The following is a 14666-nucleotide window of genomic DNA, read 5'->3' on the forward strand; positions in this document are numbered from 1 at the left end:
CAAGTGAGGGATTGCTGGTGGGAGGGGTGGGGGAAAGTGGGAGGGGTGGGGGAGAGTCCGTGGGCGGCCCACAGACCTCTAATAGCAGGCCTTCCATGTCCAGGGCCACCGGGGTGAGGCCCAGGGCCTCAACCTCCTGCGAGAGGAGGGCGAGGCCGGGAGCCACCTCCTCCGGGCGCTCCATTACAGCCGCCTGGGTAGCGGCCGGAGGGGTGTCAGAGGAGGGCGCGGGCACAGGGCGGGCCATCTCGGCCTCTTTTGGCTCCGGCTCCGGGGCCAAGGGGGTGTTAATCTCCTCGGCCGCCGCGGCGGTAACCTCCGTCACCCCCGGCAGATGGTTGGTAGCCGGGGGTTCGGTGGGTGGAGCGGGGCTGGCAGATCTCTTGGGTGCCTTGCGTGGCACCTCCACCCCGTCCTCCGGCGGGGTGGGGTGCCGGACGCGCGCACCCCCTTTTTTCCTTTTCCCCCCCACCAATACCCAGTCCTCCGAGGAGGCGGGCTGGGCAGTAGAGGAGGAGGGGCCAGGGGATAGGGCCGACAAGGAGGGAGGGAGGGAGGAGGGGGGTGGGGCGGCGAGGGAAAGGGGCGACCCGCCCTGGGGTGGGCCCTCTTTTGGTCCTGCCGCCGGCCCTGCCTCCCTCTCCTCCACGGGCCCGGCTTTTGTGCCCGCTCGGGCGCCGGCGCCCGCTTCTCTCCCGGCACCATGCTGCCGGGCGCCCTCCGACGCCCGAGCGGCGATGGATCCGTCCGGGCCTAAAAGAGGAGGGGCGGTCCCAGGGCCTGTCGTGGTCGGGGCGCCGCCGGTCTCGTGGCTGACGCCCCCCGGGTCGGAGGAGGTCCCGGGCTCCTCTACTTCGTGCCGGGCCAGGGGGCAATCTTTCCGGACATGCCCCGCCGCCCGGCACCCAAAGCACCGGGACTCCCCCAGGGTGTAGAAGACCCGGTACTGGGCCCCTTGATGGGGCACCAGTATAGTCCCCTCCTGGGCCACCCCGCCCTGTGCTGCCACCGGCGGCAGTTGGACTCGGGCCTGCCGGCGGAATGAGAGCACGTGCCGGAGGACGGGGTCTTTGCAGCCTAGGGGGAGGGGACTCAGGACCGTCAAAGGCCGGCCCAGGGCGGTGAGGAAAGGCAGAAGGGCGGCGTTGGGAAGGAAGGGCGGGACGGACGAGAACACCACCCGCACGCCCAGGTCTTCCAGTGGCTCCAGGGGCACGTGCACGCCCCCAACCGCCAGGCCCCTCTCCACCGCCTCCTGGGCGGCGGCCTCCGAAGCCAGGAAGAAGACGATCTTCCCGAACATCCGGGAGGCCGCCACCACGGCCGCGGACCCCACCACCCGTGCCAATGCCCGCACGTAGGTTTCCACGTGGGGCGAGGCAGCCACCAGGAGGCAGCGGACCCCGTGCCTCCTGGTGAGCGCGGGGAAGGGGCCGCGACCGTCGGGGATGGTAGTCCTGGCGGAGGCAGAAGGAGCAGGGTGCGGGGCGGCAGCCGCCACCTGGGCGTACGACCTGGGGGCAGAGATGTCGGGGCCCCCAGGGGTGGTGGAGGGAGCAGGGGGAAGGGGAGAAGGGGCGGCTGCGGTGAATGCTTGGGCAGCGGGGGGGAGAGTCCCCGCCACGGGGGGTTTAGCCTTCCGGGCGGGGCTCTTGCCCTTCCTTTTCCCCTGGCCCTTCCTGCCCTTTTGGGGGGGTGGGTGCGGGGCCAGGTTGCTGGAGGACGCCGCGGCGGAGGTGGTAGGAGCCCCGGAGCCTGCGCCCGCGCCCGCGTCCGCACCCGCGCCCGCGCCCTCAGCCGACATGGCAGCAGAGTCTTGGGCGGCCCTGGATGAGTGGGCCGCCGTTTCGGGGGTGGGAGGGGTGACAGTGGAAGACAAGGGGAGGAGGGGGTGACCGGATGACCCTCCGGCGGGTGTGGGGGTCATGGTGGTGGGTTTATAAGATGGGGGAAGTTTGTTGGGCGTGGGGCCTTTAAGAGAGAGCGGGGGAGGGGAGGAGAGTGGAGGGGAAGGAAGGGTGGAGGCGTGGCTGCCCCTCCCCCACCGGCCAGGCTGAGGACCCAGTCAGGTGGGGGAAGGGCAGAGCAAGGGCAGTGAGGTCAGGGGAAGGTGAAACCTAAGATGGCTGCTGCTCCCAGCATAAGATGGTAAGATGGCTCCTTTTCTGCACTGGGATGTGGGGAATTGAAGTTTGTGCGTGTGTGGTGGTGGGGGGGGTGGGGCTCAGGCGCTTGGGTGAAGTGAAAAATAAAGGGGGGTGGGAGGGGGCGTGGGCACAGCCAACCTGGTGGAAATGGGGGGGTGGGGGTGCCCACGTGCGCCTGAGGGGGGGGGGGGCCCACAGCAGCTGCTGCAGAGCCTTCAAGAAACCAGGGGGAGAAGGAAGGGGCAGTTGGTTAGAAGGGGGCCTAGGTGGAGGAGGGGCCCCCAGCGGCGGCTGGGTGTGGGTGGGGGGGCAGTAAGCGGGGGGGGTGGCTGCAGGGGTGGGGCAGGGGCGCACCCTAACACCCCACCCCTGGCTATGCAGCCACCCCTCTGGAGCCCCGGTGGAAAAGAAGGGCTCTGCCCAAACTCACCCCTCCCAGGCCACTCCACAGGAAGAGGCCTGTGGAGGGGGCCCAACCGCCGCTTTCAGAAGCCCCTTACCTTTCCTGGGGGGTGAGGATGCAGCAGCTGCTGGATGAGGAGGTGGGCTGCTCAAGTGGGGGGCAGCAGCAGTTCCCCCGTCTTTGGTACTGTGGGGAATGGGGAGCAGGAGAACGCAGTGCTGCTGAAGGCTGGGAGGAATGTGTCTCCCAGAGGTCATGCGCATGAGAATGCAAAGGATGGCAGGTGTGATACTGAGGCTGGGAGGAATGTGTCTCCCAGAGATTATTTGCATGAGAATGCAAAGGTGAGCATGTGTGATACCTTTTCGGGCAAAGCCTAATGGGTAGCAAGTAAGCCATGAGATTTGGTCTATTGTAAACATGTAGTTGTAAAATCACAATTTAAGCTGACACTTAATGCGGGAGTTGTGAGATCTCACCAATGCTCTGGGTTGTTGTGGGGGACAGGGCAGTCGCCATAGCTGCATAAGACACTGTTTACACAGGGCTCCCTGGTTTAAAGCATTGGGAGAAAAAAGGGGAGGGGTAGTGGTTGAGCCAGCTTGTTGAGTGTCATGGTCCAGCCTGTGCTTTGGCCATATAGCTATAAACCTGGCTTGACTAATCTTCCCTACTTGTTGAACGATAGAGCTAGATACTAGAGTGTTTGTGAAACCTTGGCTATGTCTACACGTGCAGCCAACATCGAAATAGCTTATTTCGATGAATAACGTCTACGGCTGCGTCTACACGTGCACGCTACTTCGAAGTAGCGGCAGTAACTTCGAAATAGCGCCCGTCACATCTACACGTGTTGGGCACTATTTCGAAGTTGAAATCGACGTTAGGCGGCGAGACGTCGAAGTCGCTAACCCCATGAGCGGATGGGAATAGCGCCCTACTTCGACGTTCAACATCGAAGTAGGGACGTGTAGACGATCCGCGTCCCGCAACATCGAAATAGCGGGGTCCTCCATGGCGGCCATCAGCTGGGGGGTTGAGAGATACTCTCTCTCCAGCCCTTGCGGGGCTCTGTGGTCACCGTGGGCAGCAGCCCTTAGCCCAGGGCTTCTGGCTGCTGCTGCTGCAGCTGCAGCTGGGGGTCCGTGCTGCATATACAGGGTCTGCAACTAGTTGTTGGCTCTGTGTATCTTGCACTGTTTAATGAAAGTGTGTCTGGGAGGGGCCCTTTAAGGGAGCGACTTGCTGTTGAGTCCGCCCCGTGACCCTGTCTGCAGCTGTGCCTGGCTCCCTTATTTCGATGTGTGCTACTTTGGCGTGTAGACGTTCCCTCGCTGTGCCTATTTCGATGTTGGGCTGAGCAACGTCGAAGTTGAACATCGACGTTGCCAGCCCTGGAGGACGTGTAGACGTTATTCATCGAAATAGCCTATTTCGATGTCGCAACATCGAAATAAGCTATTTCGAAGTTGGGTGCACGTGTAGACGTAGCCCAAAGCAGCACACATCGAAATAGGGATGCCAGGCACAGCTGCAGACAGGGTCACAGGGCGGACTCAACAGCCAGCCGCTCCCTTAAAGGGCCTCTCCCAGACACAGTTGCACTAAACAACACAAGATACACAGAGCTGACAACTGGTTGCACACCCTGTGCCTGCAGCATAGATCCCCAGCTGCCGCAGCAGCAGCCAGAAGCCCTGGGCTAAGGGCTGCTGCCCACGGTGACCATAGAGCCCCGCAGGGGCTGGAGAGAGAGCATCTCTCAACCCCGCAGCTGATGGCCGCCATGGAGGACCCAGCAATTTCGATGTTGCGGGACGCGGATCGTCTACACGGTCCCTACTTCGACGTTTTGAACGTCGAAGTAGGGCGCTATTCCTATCTCCTCATGAGGTTAGCGACTTCGACGTCTCGCCGCCTAACGTCGAAGTTAACTTCGAAATAGCGCCCGACGCGTGTAGACGCGACGGGCGCTATTTCGAAGTTGGTGCCGCTACTTCGAAGTAGCGTGCACGTGTAGACGCAGCTCCTGTGTGAGAGATGCTAAGAGCTGAAATTACAGGCTATGTCTACACGTGCATGCTACATTGAAATAGTCTATTTTGATGAATAACATCTACACGTTCTCCAGGGCTGGCAATGTCAATGTTCAACTCTGATGTTGGGCAGCACCACATTGAAAGTAGCACACATCGAAATAAGGGTGCCAGGAACAGCTGCAGACAGGGTCACAGGGTGGACTCAACAGCAAGCTGCTCCCTTAAAGGGCCCCTCCCAGACACAGTTGCACTAAACAACACAAGATCCACAGAGCCGGCAACTGGTTGCAGACCCTGTGCATGCAGCATGGATCCCCAGCTGCGGCAGCAGCAGCCAGAACCCCTGGGCTAAGGGCTGCTGCACATGGTGACCATAGAGCCCCGCAGGGGCTGGAGAGAGAGCATCTCTCAACCCCTCAGCTGATGGCCGCCATGGCGGACCCCGCTATTTCGATGGTGCGGGACACGGATCGTCTACACGTGCCCTACTTCGGCGTTCAACTTCGAAGTAGGGCGCTATTCCCATCCCCTCATGGGGTTAGCGACTTCGATGTCTCTCCACCTAACGTCGATTTCAACTTCGAAATAGCGCCCAACATGTGTAGCCGTGATGGGCGCTATTTCGAAGTTGGCGCCGCTACTTCGAAGTAGCGTGCACGTGTAGACACGGCCACAGAGTGGCAGTTGAGGCCACGCAGAGCTGAAATCACAGGGTTCTGCCTTAGGGTGATGCCAAGCAGTGAGGTTGGGAGTGACGATGGTGGGCGGCTGGTAGGAGTGACAGCAACTGACCGGTGGCCGGTAGGAGCGCTGGTGGACGCAGGTGACAGTGACCGGCGGGTGGCTGGTGGCAGCAAGGGGAGGCTGCACACAAGTGGACAGCTAGTACTGCCCTGGTGATGTATCTGTGGGCTCTGGGTTTGGGACTGCACCGCGGGAGGTAGACCCTGTAACTGTGTGTGGGGTAAAGGGCCAAGAGCCCCAGCAAGAGACTGGGTTCTACTGCATATGGGGATGGTATCTGGGTAAAGGGGGTTTGTCTCTTCTTTGCTTAGATATACTGCATCTGTCACCGTAACCTTGGGGTAGGTTGTGGTCATTAAACAAGCCATTTCTATCTCAGACTCAGTGCTTGAGAGGTGGGGAAAACCGCCTTACAGGCACCCAGCGCGGGGGTGAAATTGTCCCAGGCCACTGGGTGGGGGCTCGAGCCGGTTGGTTGTATCCTTGACAGGAAAACCCCACAAGAGTTGAACCCGGCCCTTCTGGCAGGCGTCTGGCATTAATAGAAGGGTTACATAAGGATCATGCAGAATTTCAGCCGGGTCTCTGAAGCGTGGGATGTGCTTTCTCAGCTAGGAGAAGTTTGTAACCCACATGCTTGTGTGTGGTCAGCTGTTCCCTGTAGCATTACCTGGACCACACCACAGAGAAAGAATAAGTTTCCTGTACAGCCTAGCCCGACAGGCAGCTGGCCTTTAGCTCAAGCTGTAGTGGTGCCTGCACTAAGGTCTAGAGATCCCAGGTTCAAGTGTGTGTGGGCAGTTACACATACCTCCACCACCAGAGAGTGCTTTCACCTGTGGGGAAAGAGTCTGCTACTAAGCTTCAAGAACGTGTGCTCCTCCTCTCCTACCATTTGAGAAAGTACCACTCCCACCCCTGCTCCAGAGGTATCCACCTGTTATATGAATTCCTTTTCAAAGTCTGGGGCTGCTATAGTTGGTGACAAAGGAGCCTCTGGTGGCCACAAGCTGATATTGCAGAGCATTCCTGCAGCATCGCCCAACCGGATGGATTCACTCCACTGAGGAAATGTGCAAGGGGCTGCTGCACGCTCCTGCCTGACACTTTGCAAGTCTGCCTAGAGTTATTGTCTCCCAAGGTGTGTGTGCTTTGACGTGACCTACAGACAACAGGAGCACCTCAGAAGCAGATCAGGCAGCCATTTCGTAATGTAAGTGCAAAACACATTAATGTTGTCAGTTTCTCCCTCAAATTATTTATACTAATTTTATTTTAAATTAATAATACTGAGAAGATTGTTGGTCAGGCCTCCTCCCTGAGCCAGGGGGTGGATGCCAGCGAGCAAATATAATTTACCTACTTTCACACGTTCCCTCAGATAGATGGTGCCATTTCATAGCCATTCTTCAAACATCCTGGCATTTTCCTTGCCCTGTTTGGTGAAACGTGTCCTTGTGTTTCCCACAGCAACTGGCACTCAGTCTGAATATAATCTAACTGCAGGCATTGTTACATCGTTCCATTCAACAGAACCATCTGCGGATCCAGAGTCTCTCCTCTCCACAGATTTTACAAAACAAAAAGCAGTCAAGTAGAACTTTAAAGACTAGCAAAATGGTTTATTAGGTGAGCTTTCGTGGGACAGACCCACTTCTTCAGACCATAGCCAGACCAGAACAGACTCAATATTTAAGGCACAGAGAACCAAAAACAGGAAGCAAGGAGGACAAATCAGAAAAAAAAAAGATCAAGGTGAGCAAATCAGAGAGTGGAGGGGTGGGGGAGGAAGGTCAAGAATTAGATTTAGCTAAGTATGCAGACGAGCTGCTGTAGTGACTCAGAAAGTTCCCATCCTGGTTCAAACCACATGGTAATGTGCTGAATTTGAATATAAAAGCCAGCTCGGCTGCTTCTCTTTGAATAGCTGTGCGAAAGTATTTTTTCAGTAACACACAGACCTTTAGGTCATTAATAGAATGCCCCATTCCATTAAAATATTGAGTAACTGGTTTGTGGATCTGGAGTGTTTTGAAGTCTGTTTTGTGCCCATTAACCCTTTGTCTAAGGGCGTTTGAAGTCTGTCCAATATACAAAGCATCTGAGCATTGGTGGCCCATGATGGCATATATGATGATTTTACAGAGAGCTTTCTCTATGGCCTTTCACGTTCTACAAATGGAGGCAATACCAAGCTACACGCTGTGTGGAAAGCATGGGAAGGGGAGGCCAAGATATTTGCCGGGCCCCTGGGCAAAGTGTTGGGGTGGCTGCATGCTCCATCAGGCAGAGGTGTAAAGTAACTAAGTAGAAATATTTTGTTATGTTACCCAAGTACATTTTTTTCAGGATTTGTACTTCATTCACGTAATTTATTTTCATGGAACTTGTACTTTCACTGAAGTTTTTTTTTTTTTAGAAAATGCTGTACTTTTTACTCACCTACCATATCCAAAAGTATTTAGTTACTCACTGCTTTCGTCACCCTACAAGCCAATACAGTAAGGTCTCAGAGTACACAAGGGTTCCATTCCATGCGCCCTCACATAACCCAGATTTTGCGTAAGTGGGGGTCCAGCTCTTTCCCCAGCAGAACATATGTCCCGTAGCCAGAGAAGAAGCAGAAAGGTAAGTCCTGGGGTTGGGGTTAAGTCTGGCGGTGGGTTGGGGCTGTGGGAGGCAGGCGGGGGGGGCCAACCCTGGGGTGGGTTAGGGCTGCAGGGTGGGTGAGGGTGGAGTTGAACCAGAGCTGTGCATGGGGGTGGTGAGCTGGGCTGCGCTGAAGCCAGATGCAGCTGGTGAGCCAGCAGGGGGGTTGAACTGGAGCTCTGGGGGGGGGCTTGAACCAGAACCATGCATGGGCACTTTAAACCGGGGCAGGAGGATGGAACCGGGGCCACGTGCGAGGGGTTTGAATCAGCGCAGGGGGTTTAAACTGGGGTGGGGGGTGAGCTGGAGCCGTGTGTGAGGGGTGGTGAGCCAGAGCCAGAACTGGGCGTGGGGGTGGGGAGTGAGCCAGAGCTGCGCGTGGGGGATGAGCCAGCAGGGAATTTGAACCAGGGCCAGAGAGGTGGAGCCGGAGCCCACCTGAGAAGTGGTGAGCTGGAGCCAGAAGCAGGGGTGGGGGTTGAACAGGAGCTATGCACGGGTGGTGAGCGGAGCTCAGGGGGCTGAGCTGGGGCTGTGCGGAGCTGCGGGGGGGGGTGAGCCAGGGCTGGGGGATCAAGTTAAGTGCAACTGGAAATCACGGTACAGGGTTTACTATAGGAATCAGAGTCAGCAGCATAAGCACCGCGTACTCTGAGTTCGCATACTCTGAGGCCATACTGGGTTCCAATCAGCTAAAGCACAGCTGCACGTGCATATTATCCAGTCATGGTGCAGTGACAACTTAACAAGAATAACCAACAAGCACAATGACCCTGCCAAAGAAGAACCTTTTTACTAGCCTTTTATTAGCTGCATCAACACCTTTTCATTCAAAGACAGTATCTATGCAGTACCTACCATCCCTAGTGACCAAGGCTGTTGCCCAAGGTGATGTGCTGATGGGGGTGCATATGAAGAGTCTCATGTTACTTTGCCAGCGGGCGAGTCAGATAGGTAGGAGCGGAAATCCAAGAGGGTTTACAGCAGCTGCAGCACTTACTCTGTCTCAGGTAATTCCTCTGCTTTGGTGGGAGAAACAGCAAGGTGGGTGGCCAGGGCAGGGGCTCCCCATTCTCCCTGGGACAGAGGGCCCCTTGTAGGAAGAGGGTGAGGCAGGCTATGCTGTGCTGGAAGAGGCTCAGGGTGACTGGCTGAGGTTGCTGGGGGTTGAAGATGTGTACATTCTCTCTGTTCTGGCTGGCCTGGGTTTGCAGTGTGTGTATGGGGAGGGTATTAGTGTGTGTGGTTCCCCTCTGTGTGCTGGCTTGCTGGGGTTTGGAGTAACCCTGCTATCTCGGTGTGTGTTAGTGTGGAGGAGGTCTGGGTCCACCCTCGTCTCCCTTTTCCTCCTTTTGAGCACAGTGTTATTCTTGCATCAAGATTAGAAATAAAGATTTTTCTTTGCTCCCATCTTAACCTGCAAACCCTCTTCATTCTCTGGAAGGATGAGGTGTGATTGTTGTGACTTGCAGTTTCAATGAGGCACTTAAACTCAGAGGAATTTAGTGGGAATATAGGCTCTGCTCCATCCTGTGTGCAGCCTTTCACCTGTTCTGACTCATAAAAAGCCTTGGTGGAATGCACTTTTTATAACATTTGTGTAATATGTTTTAAGCTTTTTTTTATTTTTATAATTTTCAAAGTTACAGGAAATTATAGAGTGGGGGGAGATTGATAATTTTTAATGATAGGTGAAGTTGAGATGCAAAGAATTCAAGCTTTAAAGCTCTTAAAAATACAGAGACAAGGTGGGTGAGGTAATATCTATTTTATTTTGAAACAGCTGTGGTTGGTGAGAGATTAGCCCTTGAGCGTCACAGACGTGGAGAAGAGCGCTGAGGAATTTCAAAGGTTGTCTCTCTCACCAATCATATTTGGTCCAATTAAGGATATTACTCTGCTCACTTTCTGGCTCTCATCCAGGCACCAATATGACTACAGCAAAACAGCGAAAAACACTATATTACATGTCAAAGTATACAAAATAAATAGCCTAATGCCAGACATGATTTGTCAATTTAATTATTCATTCACTCCTTTGTTTGTTACAAGCCTAGTTCAGAAGTTTATATAATTGAATTTTAACTCTAACAAGTTCACAAGCCACATTCTTCTTGCCTTCTCTACCTATAGGTAATTTAATTATTAATGATGGAAATATTTAGGATTACTGTGTACTGTGAAATCAGCTAATTTATAAGTTATTTGGAAGCCCCCCAACAAAATTTCCCCCCAAGCCCCAGACATTGCAGGTGCCAAAGTTTCCTCTGGCATGACAGTTGAAGTTGCCTTCCCCAGCCCCACCACAATCTGAAAATGCACCACTGGTGAGTCAGGAGTGCTCAGAGAGCTGCAGGAGAGACATGGGCAAGATACAGCCCCCACCCGACAGCACAGAGCTCACCATGAGCTACAGGCCAAGCACCAGATATAATGGACAAGTGCTGCTACAGCAAGGGAACTGCCAGGGCTTCTTCACAGCAGCTCAAGCTGTAGAGGTAGAACCCACTGAAGAGCCAGTGATCTCCTCAGGTATTTTTACCCACTGTTTCCTTTCACAATCTGATGCCACTCAAAAACAGCAGCTGCCTTCTGGGTGTGTCATATGGGCGCGGGGTAGAAATATTTAATTCAGGGGTAGGGAACCTTTCTTAGTCAGGGGCCACAGTCCAGGGTCACATACAAGTGAGAAGCAAGAACAAAACCCAAAACAAACAGAACCTTCACTGATCTGGCCCCCAGCTGAGAAGAAGAAATACATGCCCCTCACACATTCGCCTTGGACCTATTGGATGCCGGGGGAGTGGGCAGGCTATGCCTGCCCACGGCTACAAGGCCCCTCTCACGATGACAGGGGACCCATTAAAAACATCCTGGTTCCAAGTAAATACGGGGGACAACGAAAGAAAAACCATGAGCGGGAGTGAGGGTCAAAGGTTTAAAATGAGGGAGCCAGAGGGGGACACCGAGCAGAGGACCCCGGACAGCGCCCACCGTTCCTCAAAGGCGTCCAGGGAGTTGGTGGACGCCGCCCAGAGGAACTCTGCTCGGATTCGTGAGCGGAGGGAGGAACGGAAGTAGGCCCCACAGTCGCAGGTCACCCCCCCGCCAGCCTCCTCTCCCTGGTTTTGTAAATGGCCATTTTGGCCGTGGCCAGGAGGAGGCTGACGAGGAGGTCCCGCGACTTTGTGGGGCCACGGATAGGGTGTGAGAGGATGAGAAGGTGTGGGGAGAAGTGCAGCCAGAACCTCAAGAGCAGGTTCTGGAGGAGCCGGAGGAGGGGCTGCAGCCTGGCACACTCGATGTAGATGTGCGCCAGGTCCTCCCTCGTGCCGCAAAAGGTACAGGTGTCCGGGATGGGGGTGAACCGAGCCAGGAACACGCTCATGCTCACCGCTCCGTGGAGGATTCTCCAGCTGATGTCCCCGGCGGGCCGCGGGACCAAGGTGGAGTAGAGGCCGGCCCACCGGGGCTCCCCACCCTCCGATGACGGCAAGAGGTCCCGCCATTTGTGATCGGGGCGGGACACGAGGGTGGGGAAGTGGAGCGTGTGAAGCACGAACGCATACAGAAGGTGTCGAGGCGCGGTTCGGAAGGGGACCGGCTGGAAAGTGTGCAGCCGGCTGAGGTGATGGGGGGGAGGGGGGCGGGCAGGATCGCGAAGCCGGGGGCCCACGAAGAGGTCCGGAGGGCTAGGAGTGGGAGGGGGGCGGGGTGCACCCTCTCGCAGGACCCGGCCGAGGTAACTGTGAGCAGTGGAGGGCAGAGCAGCCTTCACCTCCCAGAGTACGAGACGGGGGGAGCGTAGATCGGAGAGCCCCATGCGCCGGGCGAGCGCCGGGGCCTCCATCCAGTCCCCCCGCTCGTAGTCCAGGAGGTCTCCGACCCTGGTGATTCCACCTAGGACCAGCCTCCGGCGCACCGTGCGAGACTCCGCCGCCTGCACACGAAGGTGGGGGTTGTGTAGCAGGGGCTCCGCGAGGAGGTCTTCTCCCACGGTGGCCCTTAAGGAACTGGAGGCTGCGAGCAGCCGCCAAGTGCGGAGGAGGTTCTGGTAGAAGGCCGGCAGCTCCGAGAGGCCTCGCGGACGGTCTCTGCAGGATAAACAGAGGAGCTGCCGGTCGCATCGGAGCCCTCGGTAACGGCGGAGGAAAGCGTGTGCCAGCGTGCTCCACGCCGGACTATCTGCACTGTTGGTGTTGAGAAGCCTCTGCAGGGCCCGGAGGCGGAAGACATGGACCTGAGTGCGCGTGCAGGTCAGGCCCTGTCCCCCCTCCTCCGGGGGAAGATGGAGTACCCCTGCAGGGACCCAGTGCAGTCCTGGCCAGAAGAACTCCAGGATTAACCTCTGGAGCTGGTCCAGGAACCCGGGGGGTGGGACCAGGGTGCTGAGGCGGTGCCAGAGCATGGACAGGACGAGTTGGTTCAGCACCAGCGCTCTCCCTCGGAGGGAGAGACACTGGAGTAGCCCTGTCCACCTCCGCAACCGCTCGGCGACCCTGCTCTCTAGGCCTTGCCAGTTTTCCGGCGGAGAGGGATGCGTGGCGGAGAGAAAGACGCCTAGATAGAGCAACGGACCCGCGCTCCACCGGATGGCCTGAAGCGCGGGTGGGAGGCGGCTCATCTGCCAGCCGGTCCCGACCACCAGGCCAGAGCTCTTGACCCAGTTGACCCGGGCGGAGGAGGCTGCCGAGTAGATAGCTTGGCAGGACTCCAGACGCGCCAGGTCTCCCGGGTCCTGGACCACGAGGAGCACGTCGTCGGCGTACGCCGACAGGACTAGCCGCAGCCCTGCCTCTGGAAGCGCCAATCCCGTCAACCTTCGCCGAAGGAGGCGGAGGAAGGGCTCGATGGCCAGAGCGTACAGCTGTCCTGAGAGCGGGCAGCCTTGTCGTACTCCCCGTCCGAAGCTGACCGGAGCGGTCAGGGTCCAGTTGAGCTTGACCATTCACTCCGAGGCAGCGTACAGCACCCCGAGAAACCCGACGAAGCGGGGTCCGAAGCCGAAGGCCTGCAGGGTGCCTAGGAGATACCCGTGGTCCACCCTGTCGAACGCCTTCTCCTGGTCCAGGGACAGGAGGGCGAACGACAGGCCGTCCCTACACCCAATCTCTAAGAGATCCCGGACCAGGGACAAATTCTGCAAGATGGTGCGGCCCGGGACGGTGTAGGTCTGGTCGGGGTGGACCACGTCCTGCAGCACGGACCCCAAGCGACGGGAGATGGCTTTGGCAATGATCTTGTAGTCCGTGCTGAGGAGCGAGATGGGACGCCAGTTCTTGAGGTCGCGGGGGTCCCCCTTCTTCGGTAGCAGGCTGAGGACTGCACGCCTGCACGAGAGGCGGAGCACCCCGCTTTGCAGGGCCTCGGCCCAGACGCCGAGCAGGTCTGGGCCGAGGACGTCCCAAAACACGCGGTAAAACTCCACGGTCAGCCCGTCCATGCCCAGGGATTTATTGGTGGGCATGAGACGGAGGGCTTCCGAGAGCTCGGCCAGAGTGAGAGGAAGCTCCAGCCGGTCCCGGTCGCCCGTGCTGACCGACGGGAGTTGGTCCCAGAGCACCCTGCAGGCGTCGGCTTCGGTCGGATCCGGGGAGAAAAGGGCGGCGTAGAAGGCGCGAGCCCTCTCGCGCATCTCCACCGGATCCGTAAGAGGGGTGCCATCCTCCGCCAGGAGGCAGGGGATATGTTTTTGGGCACCCCTCTTTTTCTCCAGGGCGTAGAAGAAGCGGGAGCCGCGGTCCATCTCCCACAGGAGTTGGATTCGTGACCTCACCAAGGCCCCCTGTGCCCGGTGGGCGTCGAGGGTCCTGAGCTCGTCCCGCTTCTCCTGGTACGTGCCGCAGAGGGATGGATCTCCGGGGCTGGCGGCTAGACACCTCTCCAGCTCAAGGACCTCCCGTTCCAGCTGCCCTATCAACGCATCCCGCCGCCGGCTGGCCCCCTGGGTATAGTCGCGGCAGAAGAGCCGCGCGCGCACCTTTCCCAGGTCCCACCACCGCCGTGCTGAGGGAAAGGCGTGCCGCTGCTCGCACCAGGCCAACCAGAACTCCCGGAAGGATGCCACGAAGCCCACGTCCTCCAGCAGGCTGTTGTTAAAATGCCAGTAGGCCGACCCCCGCTTCCCCGGCGAGAGGGAAGCCTTCACGGCCACCAGATGGTGGTCCAAGAAGGGGGCCGGCCATACGCTGGAGGCGTGGGCCTGGGAGAGATGGTGCCGCGAGATGTAAATGCGGTCCAACCGGGAGTGTACAGATTTATGGCCCACCACCTGGACGTAGGTGAAGCCGGCGTCCTCGTCCGGGTGGTGGCTGCGCCAGACATCCACCAGGGAGCGACGGTTAATGAGCTCCCTGAGGACGTCCGCAGCGGCCTGGCACTTCTCGGTCCCCGTGCGGTCCCGCTCCTCAAGGGTGCAGTTGAAATCCCCGCCGAGGACCAGGCACTCGCGAGGATCGATGGTGTCGAGGAAGGCCGCCGCCTGCCAGAAGAAAGGGGTTCTCTCCGGGCCGAGTGTCGGGGCATAGATGTTGACAAGGTGAAGAGGCAGCCCCTCCACCCGCACCCGGAGATACAGCAGGCGGCCCGGCACGACCTCGACGCTCCCCAGCACCTCGGGCTGCAGGTCTAGGGAGAACAGGGTCGCTATCCCGGCCCGCCGGGCCGAGAGATGACTAAAGTGGA

Source organism: Carettochelys insculpta, chromosome 1 (genome assembly GCF_033958435.1).
Source record: "Carettochelys insculpta isolate YL-2023 chromosome 1, ASM3395843v1, whole genome shotgun sequence".
NCBI lineage: Eukaryota > Metazoa > Chordata > Testudines > Carettochelyidae > Carettochelys > Carettochelys insculpta.